General features: G+C 43.6%; 1 protein-coding gene across 5 annotated transcripts in view; it reads left to right on the top strand.

The window, feature by feature from the left end:
- SORCS3 (sortilin related VPS10 domain containing receptor 3) overlaps positions 1–26,455 on the top strand; it is a 465,994-nt gene that overhangs the window by 188,484 nt on the left and 251,055 nt on the right. The window contains exons 1-2 of one of the 5 annotated variants that reach the window (XM_045025357.1): positions 16,153–16,186; positions 17,312–17,355. The exons of the other annotated variants lie outside the window; for them this stretch is intronic. The gene's annotated coding sequence lies outside the window, so the exon portion shown is untranslated. Of the gene's footprint in view, positions 1–16,152; positions 16,187–17,311; positions 17,356–26,455 lie in introns of those variants that run through there. 5 annotated transcript variants of the gene reach the window in all.

The following is a 26,455-nucleotide window of genomic DNA, read 5'->3' as shown; positions in this document are numbered from 1 at the left end:
TATGAAACTTAGCCAGTCCAGAGCAGTTCAGCGTTCTGGGGTTTAGTTTCTTTTGGGAAGCAAAAAGCACTGCTAAGATCAGAACTCCAACCCAAACTCTCTGGTTTTTATGTAAACAATAGACCATGAAATATTTGACAATGAGGCATAAACAGAATGGAAAAAGGGAGGGGATGGTGTGGGGCCAGAATGTGGTTTTAATTAGCCCACGTTGTTGGGTGGTGGAGGGGTTATGCTGCAATGGGAACACTTGGGGTGTCCTGGTTGACTAGAATATAATATGTCTATAACCACTAAGTCTAATAAAATGGTAAAAGTGTGTGGCTTTAGGTACCTGCATGTAAACTAGGCAACTGCCACAATGGGACAAGGTTTAGAGAAGCTGTTTCTTGACACCTGTTGCAGGAATGCTTTTTGGAACAGCTGGTTTAGAGAATCCAAGAAGTGAGGCTACTCTCAGTTTATTCCTAGTTAACACATGGGATTTGGTTCAAGAAGCAACTGTAGATGAGCCATTGAATAATAATGAACTGATCTCACAATGGTAGTTCCTGTGTTCTTGTTTGAAATAGAGGAACAGAGGTTTAAATCCTCTAAACATCCTGTTTAAAGGCCAGAAGGGACCATTGTGATAATCTAATCTGACCTCCTGTGTAACATAGACCAGAGAGCCTCACGCAGTAATTTCTGCATCAAGCACAGAACATCTGTTTGAACTACTGCATATCATTTATAAAGATATCCCATCCTGACTTAAAGAGTGCAAGTGTTGGTAATGTCAGCAATTTTTGCTAAAATTGACTCATTTTTCAAATCACCCATGTACCAGAGGAATTCTTGGCTGGATTAGCCGAATACGACATTGCTAAAGTACGAGCAGGTGTGTACTCTAGAATCATAGGACTGGAAGGGACCTCGAGAGGTCATCTAGTCTAGTCCCCTGCAGTCAAGGCAGGACTAGGTATTATCAGACCATCCCTGCCAGGTGTTTGTTTAACTTGCTCTTAAAAATTTCCAGTGATGGAGATTCCACAACCTCCCTAGGCAATTTATTCCAGTACTTAACCACCCTGACAGGAAGTTTTTCCTAATGTCCAATCTAAACCTCCCTTTCTGCAACTTAAGCCCATTACTACTTGTCCTATCTCAGAAGGTAAGAACAACAATTTTTCTCCCTCCTCTTGGTAACAACCTTTTATGTACTTGAAAACTGTTATCCTGTCCCCTCTCAGTCTTCTCTTCTCCAGACTAAACAAACCCAGTTTATTCACTCTTCCCTCATAGGTCCTGTTTTCTAGACCTTTAATCATTTTTGTCGCTCTTTTCTGGACTGTCTCCAGTTTGTCCAGATCTTTCCTGAAATGTGGTGCCCAGAACTTGACCCAATACTTCAGTTGGGGCCTACTCAGCGCAGAGTAGAGCGGAAGAATTACTGCTTATGTCTTGCTTACAACACTCCTGCTAATACATCCCAGAATGATGTTCGCTTTATTTGCAACAGCGTTACATGGTGGCTCATGTTTAGCCTGTGGTCCACTATGATCCCCAGACCTCTTTCCGCAGTGCTCCTTCCTAGGCAGTCATTTCCCATTTTGTATGTGTGCAACTGATTATTCCTTCCTAAATGGAGGACTTTGCATTTGACCTTATTGAATTTCATTCTATTTACTTCAGATTTCTCCAGTTTGTCCACATCATTTTGAATTTTAATCCTATCCTCCAAAGCACTTACACCACCTCCCAGCTTGGTACTATCCACAAACTGACTAAGTGTACTCTCTCTATGCCTTTATCTTTCATTGATGAAGATATTGAACAGAACCGGACCCAGAATTGATCCCTGAGGGACCTCACTCATTATGCCCTTCCAGCATGACTATGAACTACTGATAACTACTCTCCTGGGAACGGTTTTCCAACCAGTTTTGCACCCACCTTATAGTACCTTCATCTAGGTTGAATGTTCCTAGTTTGTTTATGAGAAGGTCATGTGAGACAGTATCAAAAGCTTTACTGAAGTCAAGGTATACCACGTCCTATCCCCCCTATTCACAAGGCTTGTTACCCTGTCAAAGAAAGCTATCAGGTTGGTTTGACAGGATTTGTTTTTTGACAAATTCATGCTGACTGTTACTTAGCACCTTATTATCTTCTAGAAGTTTGCAAATTGATTCCTTAATTATTTGCTCCATTATCTTTCCAGGTACAGAAGTTAAGCTGATTGGTCTGTAATTCCCTGGATTGTCCTTATTTCTTTTTATAGATGGGCACTATATTTGCCTTTTTCCAGTCTTCTGGACTCTCTCCCGTCTTTCATGACTTCTCAAAGATAATCGCAGATGACTCAGATATCTCCTCAGTCAGCTCCTTGAGTATTCTAGGATGCATTTCATTAGGCGCTGGTGACTTGAGGACACCTAATTTGTCCAAGTAATTTGTAACTTGTTCTTTCCCTATTTTAGCCTCTTCTGATCCTACCTCATTTTCACTGACATTCACTACATTAGATGTCCGATCACCACCAATCTTCTTGGTGAAAACTGAAAGAAAGAAGTTGTTAAGCACCTCTGCCATTTCCACATTTTTTGTTGTTATTCCACCCCCACCCCCATTGAGTAACGGGCCTACCCTGTCTTCCTCTTGCTTCGAATGTATTTGTAGAATATTTTCTCTAGCTAGTTTGATCTCGTTTTGTGCCTTGGCCTTTCTAATTTTGTCCCTACATACTTGTATTATTTGTTTATATTCATCCTTTGTAATTTGACCTAGTTTCCACTTTTTGTAGGACTCTTTATTTAAATAAATAAATAAATATTTATTTATTTATTTTTAGATCATTGAAGGTTTCCTGGTTAGGAAGTATGGCAAGAGACCACCCTGGCTTATCTTTCCTATGCAGTGGGATAATTTGCTCTTGTGCCTTTAAGAATGTCTTTTTGAAAAACTGCTAACTGTCTTCTATTGTTTTATCCTGACCCAGAGACTTTCAACAAGTCTGTCTCCTATTTCCATCTCAACCTCAGTCCAAGTTTATACATTTTTAATATATAGGGCACTACCTCCTCCTTCTTTTCCCTGCCTATCCTTCCTCAGCAAGCTGTACCTTTCTATACTAATATTTCAGTCATGCATATTAGTAGGGGTGGAGCACTGCCTGCTGCCAGAAGTAACCAGCAGCCAGTGTCCTCCCCGTGACAGAGCCATATCCTCCTCCCCCGGTGGTAAGACGACAGTCATCTGTAGCTGGATAGCGTCATCAGCCTTGGATGTCTCCATGTGAATACTCTCGAGGAATTCCTCATGTGCACGCATGCTCCTCAGCCTTGCCACCTCCTCCTGAAGCTCTCCCACCTGCTTCCTGCAAGATTCTACCAGCAGGCACCTCTCACACTGGATGGTCCCCCCAGCCTGGCTTTCTGTGAGTGGGGAAATGCAGGCCACAGTCCTGGGAAATCCACACCAGGATCCAGGCAGAGGTATCCATGATTAGGCTCTCTCTGGATACAGGCACAGGAGGAGGAGAAAAAAGCAGTGCTGGCACTGGTGCTGTGGTCCTTCCTAATCACAGCAACTATATTACAACTCTCTCCCAATCTCCCCTGTTTGCGTCCCATGTTTGTTAGCTGTTCATGATAACTTACAAGACAATCCCTAACACCCACTAAGTCTCTCATTGCAGCTGAAATTCACCTGATTGTAAAAGGTAGCATAGACTCTCTTCTCTCTCCATTTTCTCTCTTTCCCCTCAATGGCATTAAAAACATTTGCATAAATAATAACAAGGAAGGAGCTGATAGCACAGAGTTAAGGGATGGAATAAATCTTGATTGGGTCTCTTTTTCTGGGATTCTCTCCCTCTCTAAAGGATCCCACAAAATTGTCCAACACAGGGGTCGGCAACCTTTCAGAAGTGGTGTGCCGAGTCTTCATTTATTCACTCTAATTTAAGGTTTCGCGTGCCGGTCACACATTTTAACATTTTTAGAAGGTCTCTTTCTATAAGTCTATAATATAGAACTAAACGATTGTTGTATGTAAAGTAAATAAGGTTTTCAAAATGTTTAAGAAGCTTCATTTAAAATTAAATTAAAATGCAGAGTCCCCTGGACCGGTGGCCAGGACCCAGGCAGTGTGAGTGCCACTGAAAATCAGCTCGCGTGCCGCCTTTGGCACGCATGCCATAGGTTGCCTACCCCTGGTCTAACAGGACTGAGCATCAGGAGGCCCCATCCCTCGTCTTACCTCTGCCACAAATTTCTTGGCTGACATTAGTCTGCATGTCTATGTATTTGCGAGGATCTGAGGTCCTCAGTAGTACCAATAGAAGACACTTAACTGCTCTGTATCTGTTTCCCCATCTGTAAATCAGAAATAACAACACTGACCAACTTCACAGTGGCTTCCCCACACACAGTTGCTTAATGTCTGTAAAGTACTCCCATGGGAGGCACTAGGAAAGAGCTCGCTATTATGAAATCAGAAGTTGTGCTGTGTGCAGTCAGCTCCTGTCGCTGTCTGCTGAAGGTGAGGGAATTCACCACCTTGAGAACCAGATCCTCAGCAAGTTGCATGAGTGCAGCAATGAGAAGGTGCTTTTTTGCTGCTGGTAAAATGGATGGCAAATCTCTGATTGACTTCAGCGGGGTAGGATCAGGCCTACAGGAGCTGCAGTGTTCATTAAAATCTGGTGACCAGAATGGCCCACAATCATCCTTCATTGCCTAATCCTGGCCTAGTGATGTTAATGGAAAAAATCCTATTGTCTTCAGTGGGAGCAGAATCAACATTCACAAACCTCTTGTGTTTGCAATTCAACCCTTGGGTGAACTAGGAGTCTGCAAACTGCGGAGACCAATAGATTTACATGGGAGACAGTTGTTGTGCAGAGACCAGGCAGCTGCATAAGCCAAGAACCAAAATACCACATTTTAAATGCATGGTCAAGGCCAATCTTGCCACTTTTGGCACAAGACTCTTCTTTGCTGTTCCTACTGTCTGGAACAGCCTGCATTTATATCCTGACCTTATTGATTAGTTCTGAAAACTGCTCTCTTCTCCCTTTGTCTGTAGGTCTTAATATTTTTCCCCCAGCTATTATATTTTAGTTTAGTTTTGTAACTGTTTTATTTTGCTTCTGTAATGTATTTTAGGATACAACTGGTACCCTAAAATGCTGCCCACGATACACAATAAGGTATTTGTACTGGATTGTAAATCCCCCACCCCAAAGCATTAAGATGAAAAGACCACCTTTAATTCACCACTGTTAAAAACTGGTTGTCATTTTTGGGGTTTTAAAATCCAACTCCCATATATTACTTCCAGTACCAGACTCTGTCTCTGTCTCTCAGTAGGGCATTTACAAGTGTTTTTATTGGCTTCTGTCTGCCTAGCAACATTTTGCTGCTGTAGTTTAAAAAATGGTCTGCTGTCATAAACCCAAAGCTGTAGTAACTCTTGCAACTTTTAGTTATCCTTCCTCAGAGTTCCCTTTAGAATGGAAAAGCTACTCAACGTGATAAAAATAAAGACTTACTGCTATGAAATATGTTTATATTCTGCAAACATCTCTATTCTGCATGAGCCTTTTTTATTAAGTAAATAAAAGAGGTGATAGAATCATAGAATATCAGGGTTGGAAGGGACCTCAGGAGGTCATCTAGTCCAATCCCTGCTCAAAGCAGGACCAATTCCCAACTAAATCATCCCAGCCAGGTCTTTGTCAAGCCTGACCTTAAAAACCTCCAAGGAAGGAGATTCCACCACCTCCCTAGGTAACCCCTTCCAGTGCTTCACCAGTGCTCCTAGTGAAAAAGTTTTTCCTAATATCCAACCTAAACCTCCTCCACTGCAACTTGAGACCATTGCTCCTTGTTCTGTCATCTGCTATCACTGAGAACAGTCTAGATCCATCCTCTTTGGAACCCCCTTTCAGGTAGTTGAAAGCAGCTATCAAATCACCCCTCATTCTTCTCTTCTGCAGACTAAATAATCCCAGTTCCCTCAACTTCTCCTCGTAAATCATGTTCTTCAGCCCCCTAATCATTTTTGTTGCCCTGCGCTGGACTCTTTTCAGTTTTTCAACATCCTTCTTGTAGTGTGGGGCTCAAAACTGGACACAGTACTCCAGATGAGGCCTCACCAATGCCGAATAGAGGGGAATGATCACATCCCTCGGTCTGCTGGCAATGCTCCTACTTGTACAGCCCAGAATGCTGTTAGCCTTCTTGGCAACAAGGGCACACTGACTCACTGATTTCCATTTAGCTCATTGAAATAATGGTGAAATTATGGTATTTATGCATGTATGTGAGTGCTCCTGCCACATGAGCTAGATTTACTGTTGTGGGTTAGCATCTCTGGATTGCACGCCAGGGGATGTTCCAGAGAGGATTATAATCTGACAAGTTACTATGTAAATATAGCCTTTTCCCTGCATGTGCCTGCTCTCTTTGTGCGAAAAAAGTCAAATTTGTCCTGTCCAGTTCTGGTTCACTCAAGTAATTGGGCTTCTACCGCACCCCGTGGGAGAATGTTCCATGGTCTAATCATTAGAGTTAGTTAAAAATCAGAATTTCCATCTTGCAGGAAATTCTGATATTTCAAAACTCGTTTTCATCCCGAATGATGAGAAAAAGTTGAAATATCACATTTTTTTTCACAATAGGGAGCGTTCTCAAAATGTTTTGCTTTGGAAGTGTTGAAATGTTCCATATATTTAATTGGAATGTTTTGTTTTCACATTGGTGGATCTAAAAGTTTCATTTTGGGTTAGTGCAACCTCAATTTGTGTCCCCCTGAATTCCTGCAGTGCCTCCCGGGAGCTGTAGTTTGGTGCCTCCTGCTCCCATTCTCCTCTGTCATTGGGCTTCCAGGCTGGACTACAACTGACATGATAAGAACGTAAGAACAGCCCTACTGGGTCAGACCAGTGGTCCATCTAGCCCAGAATCCTGACAGTGGCCAGTGCCAGCTTCTTCAGAGGGAGTGACCAGAACAGGGCAGTTTACTGAGTAATCCATCCTCCATCATCTGGTTCCTACTTCAAGTACTCACAGGTTTAGGGACACCCAGTGCATGGGGTTGCAACCCTGACCATTGTGGCTACTAGCCATTGATAGACCTAGCCTCCATAAATTTATCTCATTCTTTTGTGAACCCGGTTATATCTGTGGCCTCCACAGCATCCCCTGGCAGTGAGTGCCACAGTTTGACTGTGTGTGAAGAAGTACTTCCTTATGTTTTAAACCTGCTGCGGCTTCTTAATTTCATTAGGTGACTACTGGTTCTTGTGTGTATGTGAAGGGGTAAATAACACTTCCTTTTTCACTTTCTCCACACCAGTCATGATTTTATAGACCTCTATCATATCTTCCCTTAGTCATCTTTTTTTCAGGCTGAAAAGTCCCAGTCTTATTAATCTCTCCTCATATAAAAGTTGTTCCATCTGCTGATCATTTTTGTTTCTCTTCTCTGTGCTTTTTCCAATTCTAATATCTTTTTTGAGATGGGGTGACCAGAACTGCCTGTGGTCTTGAAGGTGTGGGTGTACCATGGATATATATATATAGTGGCATTCTATTTTCTATCTTGTTATCTATCCCTTTCCTAATGATTCCTAACTTTCTGTTAGCTTTTTTTGACTGCTGCTGCACATTGAGCAGAAAAATGTCCACAATGACTCCAAGGTCTCTTTCCTGAGTGGTAACAGTTAATTTAGACCCCATCATTTTGTATGTATAGTTGAGATTATGTTTTCCAATGTGCATTACTTTGTATTTATATTTATCAGCACTAAATTTCATCTGCTGCTTTTTTTTCCCCCCAGTCATCCAGTTTTATGAGATCCTTCTCGCAGTCTGCTTTGGACCTAACTATTTTGAGTAATTTTGAATCATCTGCACACTTTGCCATCTCACTGTTTACCCCTTTTGTCCAGATCATTGAGGAATATGTTGAACAGCATTGGTCCCAGTACAGATCTGTGGGGGACCCAGCCATTTACATCTCTCCATTCTGAAGCCTGGCCATTTTCTGCTATCCTTTGCGTCCTATCTTTTAATCAGTTACTGATCCATGAGAGGACCTTCCCTCTTATCCCGTGACTGCTCACTTTGCTTAGCAGCCTTTGATGAGGGAAAGTTCAAGTACACTATATGCACTGGATCACCCTTGGCCGCATTTATTGACACTCTCAAAAATTGTTACATTATGATAGTTCAGCCAGAGGGGAGACCACTAGGCATCCTGGGAGATGTAGTCCATCCAGGGAGCCCATCCCATAGAGGAGGATGAGGGCCTGAGGCACAGTAATTTATCTCCCATGAGGCATTGTGGCAGCTCAACTGGATTAATGTCAGACTGATCCAAACTGAAATGTTTAGATGTAGTTTGACAAACCAAAATATCTTCTCTTTGGGACACACTGACCTAAAATGAAATAAGGGGAGATATGATTGAAGTCTATAAAATCATGACTGGTATAGAGAAAGTAGATAAGGAAGTGTTGTTTACTACTTCTCATAACACAAGAACTAGGGACCACCAAATGAAATGAATAGGCAGCAGGTTTAAAACTAACAAAAGGAAGTATTTCTTCACACAACACAGTCAACCTGTGGAACTCCTTGCCAGAGGATGTTGTGAAGGCCAAGGCAATAACAGGGTTCCAAAAAACTAGATAAATTCATGGAGGATAGGTCCATCAATGGCTATTAGCCAGGATGGGCAGGAATGGCGTCCCTAGCCTCTGTTTGCCAGAAGCTGGGAGTGAGTGACAGGGGATGGATCATTTGATGATTCCCTGTTCTGTTCATTCCCTCTGGGGCACCTGGCACTGGCCACTGTCGGAAGACAGGATACTGGGCTAGATGGACACTTGGTCTGACCCAGTAGGGCCATTCTTATGTTCTTCTATATTTTCCCAATGGAAAAAAAAATAATTCATTAAAATCTAAATTTTCTTGTTGAAAATTTTGATTTAATAGGAACTACATTTTCCATTGAAAAAAATATTCTGACAAACATTTTCTGACCAGCTCTACTAATAATCCTCCAAGATATTAAAGTGGAGGCGACATTCAATCAAACTTTCCAGTTCCTGGATTCATCTCCTGTGAAGGCCAGTCGGAGTCTTTCTGATCTCAGTAGGAGTGAATCACACCCTTAGACTTCTCATACACCTGGGCTAGGTGTAGGCTCTTATTCCATCTCTTTACTCATTGTTTTTGCCAAATATGCACTCAGTTCTTTTACTTTTTCCACACACATTTCCCCCTTCCTTCCCAACGCATAATCATTTTTGTTGCTGTGCTTTAATTTCCCTCTAACTTGTTGACACCTTCCTGGTACAGAGGTACCGAGAACTAAACACGGTGGCCCCTGATTCTCCTCTGTAGGTTGGGAATAACTCTGCTGAAGTCACTTCAGATTGCTAACCTGATGCAACTAAAATCAGAGTCAGTCTTCTAGATGTGATTTCACTAGTGCTGACTAGAGAGGCCTTCTATAAAATATAAATACAATTTGCTTTTAAGATTTACTTGCTTAAGAACTTGCCTGTTAAGCGAAGGGTAGAGTGGCAGAGACTTCCAAGGTACAAATTCTGTCTTAAATGTTTTCAATTTACTTTGTGCTAAAAAATTGATAACCTAGATGTTGAGGGGGCTTCTTGTGGAAGTAGGTGACCTCTGCTCCTTACATCACATAGAGGTTGTATCCATCATGAAAAAATGTAATTCTATTAGCAGTTCATGTATGGTTTCTGACAATTTATTTAAAGAAGGTTAAAGGGAGACTTGAGTTGCCAGCATGTTTTTCTCCCTTCTGATTTCATTTTTTTTGGTGGTTAGGATACAAGTGCCCTGCCAAATATTACCACCAGTCTATTGAAACATTCAGGGACAATGAATGTAGGCCATACTTACAGGATGGAGGGGGACTCTATTCTGGAAAATCGTGACGCTGAATAAGATTTGGGGGTCATGGTGGATAATTAGCTGAACATGAGCTCCCAGTGTAATGCTGAGGCCAAAGGAGCTAATGCAATCCTGGGAAGCATAAACAGGGGAATCTCAAGTAGGAGTAGAGAGATTATTTTACCTCTATATTGGTCACTGGCGTGACCACTGCTGGAATCCTGTGTCCAGGTCTCGTGCCTACAACTCAAGAAAGATCTTGCTAAATTGGAGAAGGTTCAGAGAAGAGCCATGAGAATGACTAAAAGATTAGAAAACATGCCTATTGGTGATAGATTCAAGGAACTCAATCTATTTAGCTTAACAAAGGAAAGGTTAAGGGGTGACTTGATTAGTCTAACAGTACCTACATGGGGAACAAATACTTAATAATGAGCTCTTCCATCTATCAGAGAAGGGTATAACACAATCCAATGGCTTGAATTTGAAGCTAGACAAATTCAGACTGGAAATAAGGCGCACATTTTTATAGTGAGAGTAAGTAACCATTGGAACAACTTACCAAGGGTCATGGTGGATTCTCCATCACTGGCTATTTTTAAATCAAGATGGGATGTTTTTCTAAAAGATCTGCTCTAGGAACTATTTTGGCAACGTTCTCTGGCCTGTGCTATACAGGAGGTCAGATTAGATGATCACAGCGGTCCCTTCTGACCTTTCAAATCTATGAAACTGTAGACTACGTTCCCACTGATCTGTGCTTTTTCTTTGTCACTGATTTCTGTGTGATATTATAATAGTCCAGATCCTGCTTCTATTTGAAGATCCAATGGCGTGGAGTCTGCCATTGATTGTAAGAGCAAGCCCAACATGAAAATAGTCTGTAGGGCAATTCATCAATGGATCTCAGATGCCCTGTATGCACACTTTTGAATTAACCTCATGAGGTAGATACGTGTTTCTTCCTCTATTCTATATATGGTTGGGAAACTGAGACCCAAAGAAGTTAAGACCCAGATTCCGAAAATTTTCCACTAATTCTGGGTTGCCTTAAGTTTTGGTGTCTCTATCCAGCTGTATCAAGTTGGACAATCAAGTCTGAAGCACCTAAAATGAGTGGACATTCTAAAATTTGAGCCTAAATGTCCGCACGTTATAGTAGAAATATGCTGTTTGCCTTTGCAGGACACCGGCATGGCCAGAAATACAAGCCAGTATTTCTATACTTTGGTTTTCTCATTGGTAACGTAGCAATCATAATGTTCACTCGCCTTTGCAAAGCTCTGTTTGATCATTGTATGCAAAGTATTATGTAAGTGCCAAAGTACTATATTATTACTTCAAGCATCAAAGCTCTGTTATTAGCAAGACTTCTCCATGCTCGTGTTTTTTCTGGATAGAGTCTTTAAACATTGAGCTGGTCAAAGTGTTTGTTGCAAATAATTCATTAATTGGGCTAGGCCTTTATTCTATTTGTGAATTGTCCGCAAACCGATCATGATTTCTACTTGTTTTGTTTTTAATATGCAATTGCACGACAGAGTTTTCACAAAAGAGCCTGGGGATTTTTCAGCACTGTCAATGGCAAGTGTGCCTTTGAATGTGACTGATAGTCAGTCAGTTTTTCCTCAAGCTGCATGATTGGTCACTTTAGTCACATGGTGCGCTTTTGGACAACCTCAGTGCTCAAGAGGTGTGCTTAAAGGTGCCATTGGGGCATTGAATCGCTCCTGGAGTGGAGGAGGTGCATTTTAAGAAGAGAGATGTTTCAGGAGATAAACAAGCCTAAGAAATCTGAGGACAGTTTGATTGCATTATTTCAAAGCTGAAGGGAGGCTGGAGACCTGCTTCCCATTAAATTTAATTGGGCATCCAAATTACTTAGGTGGCTTTGAAAATCTCAACCTTTAAATCTTTTTCTTTCCTCTTTTGCACAAGAAAGAGCTTTATACTTAGCTACACACACAGACCCCAAATTAAACAATAACTGGGTTCCTTCTTGACTGAGAGAGACAGATATAAACCAGGTTTATTGGCTATCTAGCAGATTTTGCAGTCAATTTCCCCTTGTCATATTCACACCTGTAATTGTGTGTATGTAACAGGAGGCCAGGTGAGCCCTTGTCGCACTAATATTCTCATTTGCAAACCAAGACATCTGTGTTCTCATAAATATAGGCTCCTAAGCAGACATTCATGCTAATGTCTCACAAATGTCTGCGGAAAGGCAACTGGAACCAGAGAAAACAGACACCAGGGATTTCACAAGCCTGTTTGCAAATCATTTCCGTCACTATTCATTTGGCTCCAGACCTCAGATGAGGGATCGCCCTTCTGTAAAACTTGATTGACTTCAAGGATTTAGGGCAAGAATTGCTCTTGCTAAAACTCCCTCAGTATTTGCCAGGCATATAGACGTGCCATGTTGCAAATGCTTTGACCTGTGGCAGAGTGACCACCTATCCTGTATTTTAAGGGATGTCCCTTATTTGGCGTATAATGCCCCACCCAAAATGGAGCAACTGAGTAGCACTGGCTCAGATAAAATGTGTGGTCCAAATTTTTAGCTCCAGCTCTTCTGCGAGGCGTGGAAGGCACAAAGATTGGCTTTACTCTTCCTCCACCCTGGCTGGTGCCCCTTAGAGGTCTATGATGTGCTGGCTGCCATAGCACCAATGGGACCATGCCAGCTCCTCAGCTAACAGCTGGGGAGAGTGGGAGGGGGAGACATGAGACCTGCTACCACAGAGGGGATTTCCATGCGGGAATTCTCCAGGGATCTGGTTAAATTGGCTCTGTGGATGCTTTGTGTTGTCAAAGTAGCATGTAGAAGCCAGAGTAGTCTTTTGTTTTCTTGAGATCCAGGCAGCCTCTCTAGTCTGTAGGTATGTGGGGCCTGGGTTTGCATGTCATGCTTTTCCATACACAGAAGCCAACCGGGTATTTTCAATGGGCCACTTGTTCGTTCTTCTTGTACTCTTCCTTAATCTAAAAGTAATGCGTCCAGGAGAAAGGGCGGTGTGCACAACCTCTGACAACAAAATAGCAGCCATATCTGCAAACAGGCCGTGCTCTTAAGAGTTTAGCAGGGAGGTGCACAGAAACAAAGGTGTCTCATTGGCCTCGCTGTGTCAGCCAACGATCAGTCGAGCCCATATGGCGACGCTGTTAAGAGGGAATAAGGGGCGCTGACGTGTGGTCCAATTTTTTCCCCAACAGCTGTTTTCATCCTGACTTTGGAAATCTGCCATCCGCAGCATTCACAGACAGATCTGGCACGGCGTCCCCTTTTGCTTCAGCATCAGTTTTTCTTCCTTGAAATAATCCTTATTTGGATCAAGTGTAAGCTGTCAATGAAGCCCCGTTCTGCCTTTCTCAAGAACATTATTATTTTAAAGGACACATAATGCTCAAAACAGTGTTTTTCCCCTTTGCTAGCGACAGGCTGGTGTGGTCCCCCCCCCCACAAAACTTTGCACTGCCTCCAAATTCCCATGTGGCTTTGCACAAATGCTGTGTCTTGCCAGCCCATGCAGGTGAACCTTTAAATGTGAATTGCTTGGGAGATAAATGAGGATCAGTTGCTATATTTAATTATGCAGTCTTCTGTAATGTGTCTAGAACAGGCATTCATCTTGTGGATAGTAATTATTCTTAGCATGCCCATCTGAGCAAGATTATGCTTTGGTAATTGGTTTTGAATCCTAGATTCATTTTATTTTAGCAACCCTTTCTTTAATCCTTTCTATCAATGTTTGGGGATTGAAGCAGAGATGGGCCGGCGATTGAAACAGAGCTCAAGGTTTCTTTTTTCTTTTCTTTTTTTCCCTCCCCTGTTAGGATGCTGTCGAGCCTGCATGGATGGCTTCAGGGGTGTGGGTAGCTGGTGAGTGGAGAGGATGACAAGAGCAGTTACGATATCATTCTTTATTCACACTGCTCTTGAGCATGTCTAGCCAACACGGGGGTGAAAATGTCGGCAGCTGATCTTGGCTCACGCTCCCACCGTTGCTAATGTTGGAAGCCGGGAGAATGTCAACCAAAGCTCAGTTTAGAGACCTGGTCTTGGGAAATAGCTTGAGTTGCACATATCTCTCTCCTGTGCGGGTTTTTTTGTCCTATCATTTGCACCAGAAGGGAATCTTATTAAATATGAATAATTCTGTATAGCAATTTCTGCAAAGGTTAATTACTAGAAGGTCCTTTCCTCTTGTTACAGGGGGAGACTGAAGTGGAGAGGCTGAGGGTGAAATTGCTGCCCGGCCCTGGCGAGAGCACCAGCCAGGGACAATACCTACCTAAGCAGGAGGAGGGGAGTTCATTCAGTTGCTACAACATTATGGGGTTTGGCTCTGTGTGCATGAATGGAGCCATTTGCAGGGCACAATCACCATGATCTTTATAGGTCCTCCATTGCCTAGGCACTGTGATGGATGTTCTCAAGCACTCTTTCCTGGCATGCTGTTTATTAATTAACTAGATACAGACATCTGTTTTGTAGAGTACTCCTGTAACAATATGCTTCCCCATCACCCTCCGGTGTGGGGTCAACTCTGCTGGTCTGCTTGGAAGGGCAAGTGGGTGTCCCCTCCCGACTCCCTCTGGGGAGTCAAGCAACAGTAGCCACACTAGACTCCAGCGGTCCTAGTACTGGGGGGAACTCATTTCCAGCTGCTCCTATGAGAAGGCGGCCTATCAATTCCACTTCCTGTCTACTTCATGACCCAGGGCGCAATCTGGACAAGTTTTCTAGGCTGAATGTGGGAGGGAAGAAGAAAAAACAAACAATTATAATCTGCAAGCACAGCTGGCTCCTAAAGATCAGCAGCTCTTCCTCTCACATCAGCTCTGATCATTTTCTGCTGCCTGTATTCAGGTGACCCACTGGTCAGTGTGTGATGGTTAAGAGCAGAGGACTGGAAGGGACCTCCTTACTATGACCAGTTTATCCCCACTTGTTCTAGTGCCTACATTGTCCTTTGGCTTAAAGAGCTCTTCTTCCTCCCTGGTGTTTACCCAGCTGCTGCCAGTGCTACTGTGTCTTCATTGCTATTTATACTCACGCTAGCTTGATGAAAACTAGTATGAGAACATATACACAAACCTAGATTGTAGTGTAGACACAGACTGAGTCTCCTCTCAGAAAATGAGACGAGACATGCCCACGGAGAGTGTGAGTCTGTTACATCTCTCAGCCTGTGAGCTCATGTTGTAAAGACTCATGTGCTTCGCTCTGGAGGTCCCAGATTCAGTCTCTATGGCTGGCTAGGATGGTGGCAGTCATTCTTGCCACATGATATTGCAAAGGTGGGCAGAGAAGATTTTTTTTTTATTTTTTCCTTGAGGCAAAATATGCCCAAAATGTGGCAGGGAGAAAATTGTGTTGTGATGGTTCTTTGCCATCCTTGACACATACAAAATGGGAAATGACTGCCTAGGAAGGAGCACTGCAGAAAGGGAGCTGGGGATCATAGTGGACCATAAGCTGAATAAGTCAACAGTGTAACACTGTTGCAAAAAAAGCAATTGTTCTGGGATGTATTAACAGGAGTATTGTAAGCTAGATGCGAGAAGTAATTCTTCTGCTCTACTCCATGCTGATTAGGTCTCAACTGGAGTATTGTGCCCAGTTCTGAGCACCACATTTCAGGAAAGAAGAGCGACAAAAATAATTAAAGGTCTAGAAAACATGACCTATGAGGGAAGATTGAAAACATTGGGTTTGTTTAGTCTGGAGAAGAGAAGACTGATGGGGGAACATGCTAACAGTTTAAGTATGTAAAAGGTTGTTACAAGGAGGAGGGGGAAGAATTGTTGTCTGAGGCTAGGACAAGAAGCAATGGACTTAAATTGCAGCAAGGGAGGTTTAGGTTGGACATTAGGAAAAAATTCCTAACTGTCAGGGTGGTTAAGCCCTGGAATGAATTGCCTAAGGAAGTTGTGGAATCTCCATTAGCAGGTTAGACGAACACCTGTCAGGGATGGTGTAGATAATACTTAGTCCTGCCATGAGTGCAGGGGACTGGACTAGATAACCTCTCGAGGTCCCTTCCAGTTCTATGATTGTATGAAAAGTTATGGCTGCCAGGGCTTATATTCCATTTGTGGACAGAAATTTCATAATTGATCTCTCTCTCTCTCTCTCTCTCTCTCATATGCACACACATCAGCAACTATGTGAAGAAAAGAGGGAGATTAACAATTGATGCTTTCTGAGCTGCAGAGGAAAGGAAGATGCAGATCTGTCCCTGAACTTTGCTGGACATGATGTAGGAGGATGGTCATGAAGCCAGTAGCATAGGGGAGAGACTGTTGGCCTAGTAGATAACCATATCACAGCGCAACATTGGAAGGATTGAGTAAAAATGCGTGATTTTGCTGCTAGTGGGAGTTTTGCCGTAGGCAGGGTAGAGCTGAAAAGGAGGTCATGTTATCTTTGACCTGGAGATCTATCTCATGAAACCCTCCATGTGCTAGTAGCTTCTGAAGAGATGCCAAAGAGTTGAATAGGTCCTGGAGACTGAAATGGAGATGGCCCCATTCAGAACAAGGCCAAGACACAATGGTGGGATGGGGCGGGAGAGTTTTTCCGCTGCTGCTCATGCTACATTGAGTTGCGGGGGGAGAAGCAGGGGGCTCAGATTAGTGAGCTGGGCACCTCTCATCAGTTCACTTCAATCTCAGTTGAGCTAAATGTGCACAGCTTGAGTAAATGTGACCAGCCTGTGCACAGGAAGCTTGGGGTAATGACGGTGGAGGAATCCTCCCCTCCGGCCTTGGAAAAGCTGTAGTAATTCCTGCATTAGCCGAACCCCTATCCCTGCATAGATATTGACCATTAAGTCCCTGGGGCAGACTGGTCCCTCATGGGGCACAGATTCTCAGCATTGAGATTCCCTGCAGTCTGCACTATCCCTGCCCAGAGGAACAAACACAGATCGTTACAAAATGGTGACACTTGACATGGGGCTCCGTGGAGATGCCAGCCAAGCACCAAGCCTTGCTGCTGTGACGAGGCATTGTCCCAACATGTGAGATGGGTTGGCAGCTCTCCCTCAAGTTGCCACTCCCAAGGTGTCCCTGTCACAAAAACACCTCTAGTACAATTGGCCCTAAATGCCAATTATCCCTTGCTGGTAGTCTCGGCACAGAGGGTGAGGAGTGAATGGGTCTGACATCCGCTGAGGAGGGGTCTTGTGGTGTGGGTTGGGGCAGCTGGGGGGTAGCTTGTTCACAGCAAGGTATGGCTGGTCTGGTGGTTAGGGAATGAGCCTGGCATATTGAAAACCCCAGTTCAATTCCTTGCTCAGACTCTCTGGACAAATCCTTAGCACCTATGTGCCTCAGTTTCCCCATCTGTAAAACCTGGCTAACTGCTCTTCCCTGTTTCACAGGGTGATGTGCAGCTCAACACGTTAAAGGAGCCTGAGGTGCTCAGGTAATGGGGGCTAATTTATATAGATGTGAGGCATTCCTTAAACTGGTATCCAAACTTTTCTGGAAAGTTTGAAAACAATCAATCCTCTTTCAGAATTACTCAGCCCTAAAGAGTCCATGACTTGCCTGTGGTCCTAGGTATAAAAGGCAACCTGGTGGGTCCATCTCTCTTATCTAGGGTCCCCACCACAGGTACAGCAAAACCCCTCTGGGCTAATGTTGTGCTTTAGACCGTGGTTCTGTCTGGGGTGGAGTTGCAGGCAGTCCTTGAAGCACAAGGATCTGATGGATTCTGGTTATAAGACTTCCAAATGGGCAATTTCACTCATTTAAACTTAAGGTCAAACAAACAAACAACCCAAATTGTCCTTCTGAAAAACTTCAGAAATGGGGCTGATAAAGACTGAGGAAATGTCGTAACTGCCTGCGGTTTGAAGTTTACTCCAGAGACTCTGACATTTCCTCTGTTCCTCTGCTGCCTATTAGAAATTAAAAAGGCAAATAGATCCCAGAGACTCTCTCCTGTAGCTGGCAGGGATCACGATTTTCTGCTTTCTTGGCATCTGTGGCACAGTACTGACAACGCTTCTCATGGCTCAGAGCTGCGGTGGTTTTGATGGCTGCCTATGCAATGGGAGAACACTCCGGTCCGAGCAGACAGAGTAGTTGTAGCTGTGTCGGTCCCCAGATATTAGATATGAAGAAGAGCTCTGTTTGGCTCAAAAGCTCATCTCTATTTTATTGGACCAACTTCTGTTGGGGAGAGAGACAAGCTTTTGAGCCACACAGATCTCTTCTTCGGGTCTAATATCCGGGGACCGACACGGCTACAACTATTCTGTCGATGTCAAGTGGGACCTGGGTTAAGTTCCAGCCACTCGTTTTGCCCACCAAAAGTCATTAGCTGGAAACAAGCTTTGGTTCACTACTATTCTGGACTGGGTGTGAACTGTCAACCTCCAGGAGCAGTTAAATAGGCCCTGTCCCACTACTGAGCCCCCATTTCAACTTCATCTTACTAGCAGTGAGTTGAATCCCAGCAGCAGGAGCAATCCCAAATCCCTGGGGATCTCCAGAAATCCTGAAAAGAACTGGGGAGCCCAGGGCTATGTTTGGGGCTGGAAAGCACCGGTTCTTCCAAGGGAGACATCTTTTTGCTTCTGTGACTTATTCAAATGCCCTCCTGACCCCTGCAGGTGATTGGTTTGGCAAATATCCTCTAAGGCCAGGGAGCAGTTAATAACAGTGCCGTGGGGAGAAGGCCGGAGGTGAAGGCTGGCATATGCCTCCATGTGCTGGCAGAGTTATTTATTTTTGCTTTTCCATCAAGCCTTTTGTCCACATGCAGCTGGACCTCTCTGATTGACTGGCTCCCACTGGTGTTAGCAACTGTGGTGCATGCTTGGGGAGGTGGAGGGCACTGAGCAGTGGTCCGAGCTATATGATAATTTCATCCTGCTTTGCTGCATCCCTGATGCACCATTAGACCTAAACACAGGGCCAGATTAACTGGTTCTGGCCCTGTGTGCTGTAGGTGGTGGAGGTTCAGGCAGGGCAAAAAGCCTACGCTCCCTTGGGGCTTCTTCTGGGTAGATTCTACCAGGGGAAGTTCCAGAAGCTGCTGAGGGCGGGTGTGATGAAATCAACCTATTCCACTCCCGGACAGGCCCCTTCCCCCCCCACCAGCACTACCCACTTTTGGGTCAGAACCAACCTCCATGGCCATAGAGAGAGGTCACGACTACTTTGTGCTGCTGCAACCTCTTCCCCTGGTGACCCTTCCATGTCAGTGGATCTCCACCAAAGCCTTACACCAGGGTGGATTTAGCTCACGGCATTCAGAATAGTTTTAAACGTCCCATAGAGCAGTGATGAGGGCTAGGCGTGGCCCAGGCACTGTGTTTTGGATGCAGTAGTTGCGCCCTCAGCGTTTAGTGAAGAGCAATCTTTCATTTTTATGATGATTGTGGCATCTCTCTAATTTCCGCTGCACCACGCACTCAATCCATAATTATAAAATATGCAACTAGCCCTTGGCTTCATTATGTTCCCTGAGTGCGAGAACAGCTCTATGTTTTTATTAATTGAACTTTTATACAAGCTAACAGATTGCCATAAAGGAAAACAGAATTTTTCAACCAGCGCCGCTAATGGCGGTATTTCAGCAAAGGCCCCGTGGTATCTGTTGAACAATAACTACCACTCCTGTGCCGCTTGCAGTTTTTAATTGAATTTCTATCCCATGGATATTGTGTAGAAGCTATTCATCTGCTTCACTAAGTCTTCTGATATGAAACAAGTTCTTCCAAGTTGTAATTGTACTACAAATATAGCACTCTGGCTGATTTGTATTAGAAATTGGCAGTCGTGGTGGGGTTAACAGTGTGTGGGAAGCTTTACCTCGTGTATACATGAGCAAAGGAATCCTTGAAAGTGTGTAATGCTTACCTGGACTGCTTTTTTCCCCCCTTCCCTTTTTCCTGTGTAAGTGGGAAGATGGGTCTTGCTCGTGCGGCTCAGGAGAAGACAGTGCATCGAGGGAGCAATGTGTGTGCTGAATGTGATCTAGATGAATGGGGCAATACCGGTGACAACGGTGCATGGTGACACATGAGGACCCTCAGACCTCAATCCCCCAAGGGAGTGACTCTTGGGGGCATGTCTACATTACAGATGACACAGTGGCACAGTTGCTGTAGCGTCCTAGTATATAAATGCTTCCTACAATGACGGAAAGGGGTTTTCTGTCGAAGTCGTTAAGCCATCTCTCTGAGAGGTGGTAGCTAAGTTAATGGAGGAATTCTTGCATTGACCTAACCGCACCTACACTGGGCGTTAGGTTTACCTAACCACAGCACTCAGGTGCACATTTTTCACAGACCTGAGCGACGTAGCTAGGTCAATCTAATTTTTCAGGGTAGACCAGGCCTAAATCTGCAGCACTGAGAAAGGGTCTGTCATTCCATGATATCCCACCCAAGAGTTTATCCAGTGCTGGTGCAAAATCAAGAGTGTGTGTGGAAGGAGATGGTGTCATCTAATGGTTAGAGCAGGGCACAGGGAGTCAGGATTTCTGGCTTCTGTTCCCAGCTGGTGTAATAATATTTGCCTCTCTCCCAGGCAGATTGAGAGTCTTAGTGAATTAACTTCTGTAAGGTGTTTTCAGCTCCTTGCAGGAAAGGGGCTTTGTAAGTGAGAGCTGGTATAGGAAATTTAACAAAGAACTTCCTCCCTTTCAGACATTTGTTTTCTGGAAACATGAACATGCGAAATTAAAGGAGAACAGTTTACACCCTTTACTTTGTCTGAGTGAAGTATTGGGTGGTCAGCTACCCTAAGCTTCTTGGTTGCCTTTAATACAACTCAAGGTACCGATCCTATGAAATAGTCAGCTGGCAATGGAGCTGTCACCCAAGAGCCCTAGACATGTCAGCAGTCACTATTGTTTCTGCTCTCTGATTGCAGGGCCCATGCTAAATAAATAGGAGGATAGTGACTGGTGGGTTCTGTGGTGGGTGAGCAAAGTGGCTTGCTCTCAGGAGGATACGGTGGGTGGTAGAAGAGCAGCTGCTTTCTAAAAATCCGTGCAAACAAAAGCCCATTTGCGGTTATGTCCATAGACGGACGGGACAGCAGTTTGGAATCAATACAACTGCTCCTCAACGTTGTCTTAAAGGTTGGAGGAGGAGGAGGGTCAGGGCAGGTCTACACTACGGGGGAAAATCGATATAAGATACGCAACTTCAGCTACATGAATAACGGAGCTGAAGTCGAAGTATCTTATATCGAATTACCTACCGTCCTCACGGCGCGGGATCGATGTCCGCGGCTCTCCATGTCAACTCCGCTACCGCCGTTTGGGTTGGTGGAGTTATGGAGTCGACAGGAGCGCGTTCGGGGATCGATATATCGCGTCTAGATGAGACACGATATATCGATCCCCGAGAAATCGATTGCTACCCGCCGATACGGCGGGTAGTGAAGACGTACCCTCAGGATCTTAGGGGTGGGGCACTGGCCTGGCACTCAGGAGATCTGGGCTCATTTCCCAGGTCTGCCATAGGCTCCCTGTGTGACCCGGGGCAAGTCATCTAGGCCCAGGTTGTTCAAGGTATTTAAGGTGTGGCTGCGCTCAGTGTTGCAGTGCCTGATTCAGAAGTGTTGTTGCAAGGCTGAGTGCAGCAACACCTGATTTAGGAGCCTAAGTCTCCTTTTCCAAAGGGTCTTAGGTGCCTATCTCCTATTGATAGTGAGTGGGATTTAGGATTAATCCCTTTTGGATATTAAACTAAGGCTCCTAGATCAGATAGACCTTGAGACACTGAACCCAGCAATGTCTAAATCCATTTTAAATTCTGGGTCTTAGCCTTTCTGTGCCTCAACTCCTTACCTGTAATAAATGAGGCTCATAATACTTCCTTTCCTCCACCTTCGCCTCGCTTCCTCAGGGCAGAGATGGTCTCTTATTCTGTGTTCTTCCAGCACCCAGTCCAGCCGGGATCCACTCTTGATCAGGCTGAGGAGGTATATTCTACACAGCCTGCAGCAGCCCAGGCCGACAGTTGCTAGATCGCAGAAAATAACTGTGTAGACAGCACTTAGGACTTGCAACTCGGAATGGAGCTCAGGCTCTGAAGCCTAGGGCTAGGGGTGGGTTTCAGAGCCCCAGGCACAACTTTGAAGCCCGGTCTACACAGCGATTTTTACAGTGCTAGCCCAAGTCTGTTGACCGAGCTGGGAGGCTAGTTGCTCTGGGCTGTGGTGACGTAGCCGTAGCTTTGCTGTAATGCAAATGGTGAGACACAATACTTGAGCAATTGTTCATTTTAGTGATGAGATGCCAGGAGCGGATGCATTCAGCGAACCCACTGTGAATCAGGGGCAAAATACTGGCATTGCTCCCACCATGCAGATGACGGCAGAACTGGTCTGGGTTGGAAGTTCTGATGGGCAGGGGCCTTGGCTATACAGTTCTGAATATGCTACTGGTCTTGTACAAATACATACCGATGGTGCTAAGTTGGCTTTTAGGGGATCAGTCAAAAGTTCCCAGGACCTTGGAGTCTAACAGGTTGCTTCACTTCATTAATACGGGAGCAAGTTCTTCCAGGATACTGGCTGCATCCAGCCTGCCAGACAATATGCAACTATGTTTCGGGGACTATAAATCCTGAATTATTATCCAGGCACAGGTACAAATGGGGTCAGGACCAAGGAGATGCATAGCAGGGGCTCTTTTTAGAAGACGCTGTAGGTATAAATTCTGCTAACAATGTTTAGACCATCTCAGATGTACAGTAACTATTCTGTGGTGTTTTAGAATACACCCTTGGCTTGGGAAAGGCCAAAGACACCTCAGGACGTTTTGCATCGATGAGTTAGGGGAATAACTCGATCTGTTTGATGCATGAAGCTGCAGCAATCTGGGCTAACCCAGTAGCTCAATGAAATATTCCAATGGAGTAAGCTGCTGGAGGGAGCTCTCTCATTTATAGCTTTCTATTCTGGTGTCTGCGTCTGACACTGTTTCCCTGTGATGGGGAAATCACAGCCCAGTGATCCTTGCCTGCTCTGATGGCTTTTAGTCACTCCCCGTCAATGGGATATACAGGTAGTATTTAAGAGCATGTTAAAAATCACTTTGAGGGACTGTCTGGAACCCACATTATGGAGAACTCTGCCTCTTTATCTTCCCTGTAAGGTTGCAACATGGGTATTAGGCAGTGACAGCGATTATTGATGGTGTCATTAAGGTTGAGATCCCATTTTCAGCAATCCATTTTTTTTTAATTTTTAATTTATTTTTTTTTTGGCTGCAGGGATGCCGATAAGTGGTGGCACAATGGGATTACAAAAGCAACATGTTTATCGTTTGCCCTCATGCGCGGGGGGAAAGGGAGATTAATACGTGAAATTCTTGAAAATGCCATGCACTCCAGTTATTAATGTGTAATCGCTGCAAAAGAATGACTTGTAGTGAAAACCCATCATTATTTATTTGCTCTGTCTTCAATGCCAGTTATGCAGTCAAGCCCAAGAGAAGAAATAACTTTTTTTCAGATAACACTCTCTAGCATGCATTTAGTGTGTACTTAAGAAGACAGCTATTTCACCACACTGATTAGTACAAACATGTTGTTTGAATTTAGCAGCTGTGTAACAGACATGTAAACATTTTGTAATATCTCTTCTCCTTTCTCTTTGTCTGTACACATAGCAGTTCGCTCACAATACCTATTTTATTGATCAATAATTGTAGTGCATTAATGTGCAAGTACCCCTTGATGTCCTAATCCCGCAGCTCCGGGAGAGGGACCTTTTTAAAGCATTCCTGGGGAAGATGCTTTTGATTGCACGGAGCTCTAGTTTGTGATAGGAAGGCTGATGTTTGATTGACCCGGTGGAAAATTTAACTTGGTGATTAAAATCAGCCACAGAGATGAAATCCAGAAGGGCTGGAGGTTGGAGGTGAAGCAGGACCATCAGATGAAAGCTGAGAGGTCACACTATCAATACTCTTAACAGACTCTCTCTCTGATTTTCATGGGTTGGTGCCTCAGCTGGTTTAAGTTAATGGAGCTCTTCTGTGCCACCCGATTTACACAAGCTCAGGATCTAGCCCAGTGACCAAAACTGCTTGTGCTTTGTTTGCTTTTCCTGAATAACTGGAGCTAAAGTGACATTAGTGCTCGACTGGCAGCCCTGAAGACCTCAGTTATTCCACCAAACTGGCAGCAGCTGTGTAAGCTTTCCCTGGGGAGGGCATCAGATTAGTATACTACTAATCTCCCCTAGGGATTCCTCTCCATACCTTGGGGTTGAGCTGGAGTCCTGAGTAGTCTTTGGCCTGAATGGTACTACTCACATACTGAAAATTAAGCACATGTATAAATCTTTGCAGCACTGGGGCTAAAGGGTTGGAGCAGTGGAGAATGATTACATCCATTGTACAGGTGGAGAATTGAGGCATAAAGTAGATTAAAGGATTTGCCACAGGTCACACACAGGAAGTCTGTGGCAAAGCCAGGGATTTAACCAGGTCCCTGGGTCCAGTATTTTAAATACAAGACCATTCCTTTTCTCGATAACCCTCCCTATCCCCACGTTGAGGAAGGTACATTTTACAGGTGGGTAAATTGAGGCATGGAATAACTGAATAACTAGTTCAAGATCACAAATGCAGTCAGTGGCAGAGTTAGGAAGAATACCCTGATATTTTGGATCACAGTAAACCGGTTCCAACCACTGTCCCTACTGTCCTTCCCTAAAGAAGAGGTAAATATGGACACTATGTGCTTCCCACAGGTATTGATTTCTGGAAACTCCATATAGTATTACACATTCATAGATTCATACTATTTCCAGAAGGGACCATTGTGGTCATCTAGTCTGACCTCTGTGACAGAGGCCATAGAATTTCCAAAATAATTCCTACAGCAGATCTTTTCGAAAAACATCCAATCTTGTTTTAAATTATCAGTGATGGAGAATCCACCATGACCTCTAGTAAGTTGTTCCAATGATTAATTACACTCACTCTAAAAAAATCACCTTATTTATAGTCTAAATCTGTCTAGCTTCATCTTGCAGTCATTGGATCATGTTATACTTTTGTTGGCAAGATTGAAAGAGCCCATTATTAAATATTTGTTTCCCATGTAGATACTTGGGTTACTTGAATACAGTATACACTTACCTTCTCTTTGTTAGACTCAAAGAGCTCAGTCTATTTAGCTTATTACTATACATCAGGTCTTCTAATCCTTTAATCATTCTTGTGACTCTTCTCTGACACTTGTATTCTTCAATTTATCAACATCCTTCTTGAATTGTGGACACCAGAATTGGATACAGGATTCCAGCAACCCTCGCCCCAGTGCCAAATAGAGGTAAAATAACCTCTCTAATCCTACTTGAGATTCCCCTATTATGAAGGGATCACATTCGCCTTTTTAGCCACAGCACCACACTGGGAGCTCATGTTCAGATGATTATCCATCACACCCCCCAAATCTTTTTCAGCATCATAGCATCCCCCATTGTGTAAGTAGATTTACATTTAGCCGTATTACCACACACATTGTTTGCTTGAGTCCAGCTTACCAAGCAATCCAGATAGCTATGAATCAGTGACCTGTGCTTTTCATTATTTACCACTCCCCCAATTTTTGTGTCATTGGCCAATTTAATCAGTGATGACTTTGTTTTTTCCAGGTCATTGATAAATAGCATAGGGATAAGAACAGATCCCTGTGGATCCCACTAGAAACCCACCTCTAATGATGATTCCCTATTTACAGTTAGCCACCTTTTAACCCATTTAAGGTGTGCCATGTTAATTTTTTGTTTCTAGTTTTTTAATCAAAATGTCTTGCAATAACAAGTCAAATGCCTTACAGAAGTCTATTACATCAACACTATGACCTTTATCAACCAACTTGTCATATCATCAACAAAGATACCAAGTTAGTTTGATAGGATCTATTTTCCATAAACCCATATTGACTGTCATTGAATATATTACACTCCTTTAATTCTTGATTAATTGAGTCCCATATTAGTTACTCCATTATCTTGCCTGGGATCTATGTCATCCTGTTTACTCTTTTTAAATATTGTCACTACATTAATTTTCTTCCAGTCTTCTGGAACTTCCGTGTTCCAAGACTTATTGAAACTCACCATTAATTGTACAGCGAGCTCTACAGCCTACTCTTTTAAAACTTTTGGATGCAGGTTATCTGGACCTGCTCATTTAAAAATTTCGAATTCTGTTTAACATCATCCTGAGCTAAAATGGAAAAAATGTTATCATATGATATTACTACAGCATCTGTTTTCCCAAATATAGAACAGAAATATTTATTGAACCTTTCTACCTTTTCTGCATTATTATTGATAATGCTATGGTTTCCATCTAGTAATGGATTTTTTTTCCTAATATACTTTAAAAAATTCTTTTCCTTACCTCTGCTGGCCATAGATTTTTCCTTGTGTCCCTTTGCTTCACTTATCAATTTTCTTCAATTACTAGCTTTTGATGTATAGACATTACTATCAACTTCCCTTTTCTTCCATTTATTTATTTTTTGTAGCTGCCT

Source organism: Mauremys mutica, chromosome 7 (genome assembly GCF_020497125.1).
Source record: "Mauremys mutica isolate MM-2020 ecotype Southern chromosome 7, ASM2049712v1, whole genome shotgun sequence".
In the NCBI taxonomy this organism is placed as follows: Eukaryota; Metazoa; Chordata; order Testudines; family Geoemydidae; genus Mauremys; species Mauremys mutica.
This window is presented reverse-complemented; position numbering and strand designations above follow the sequence as displayed.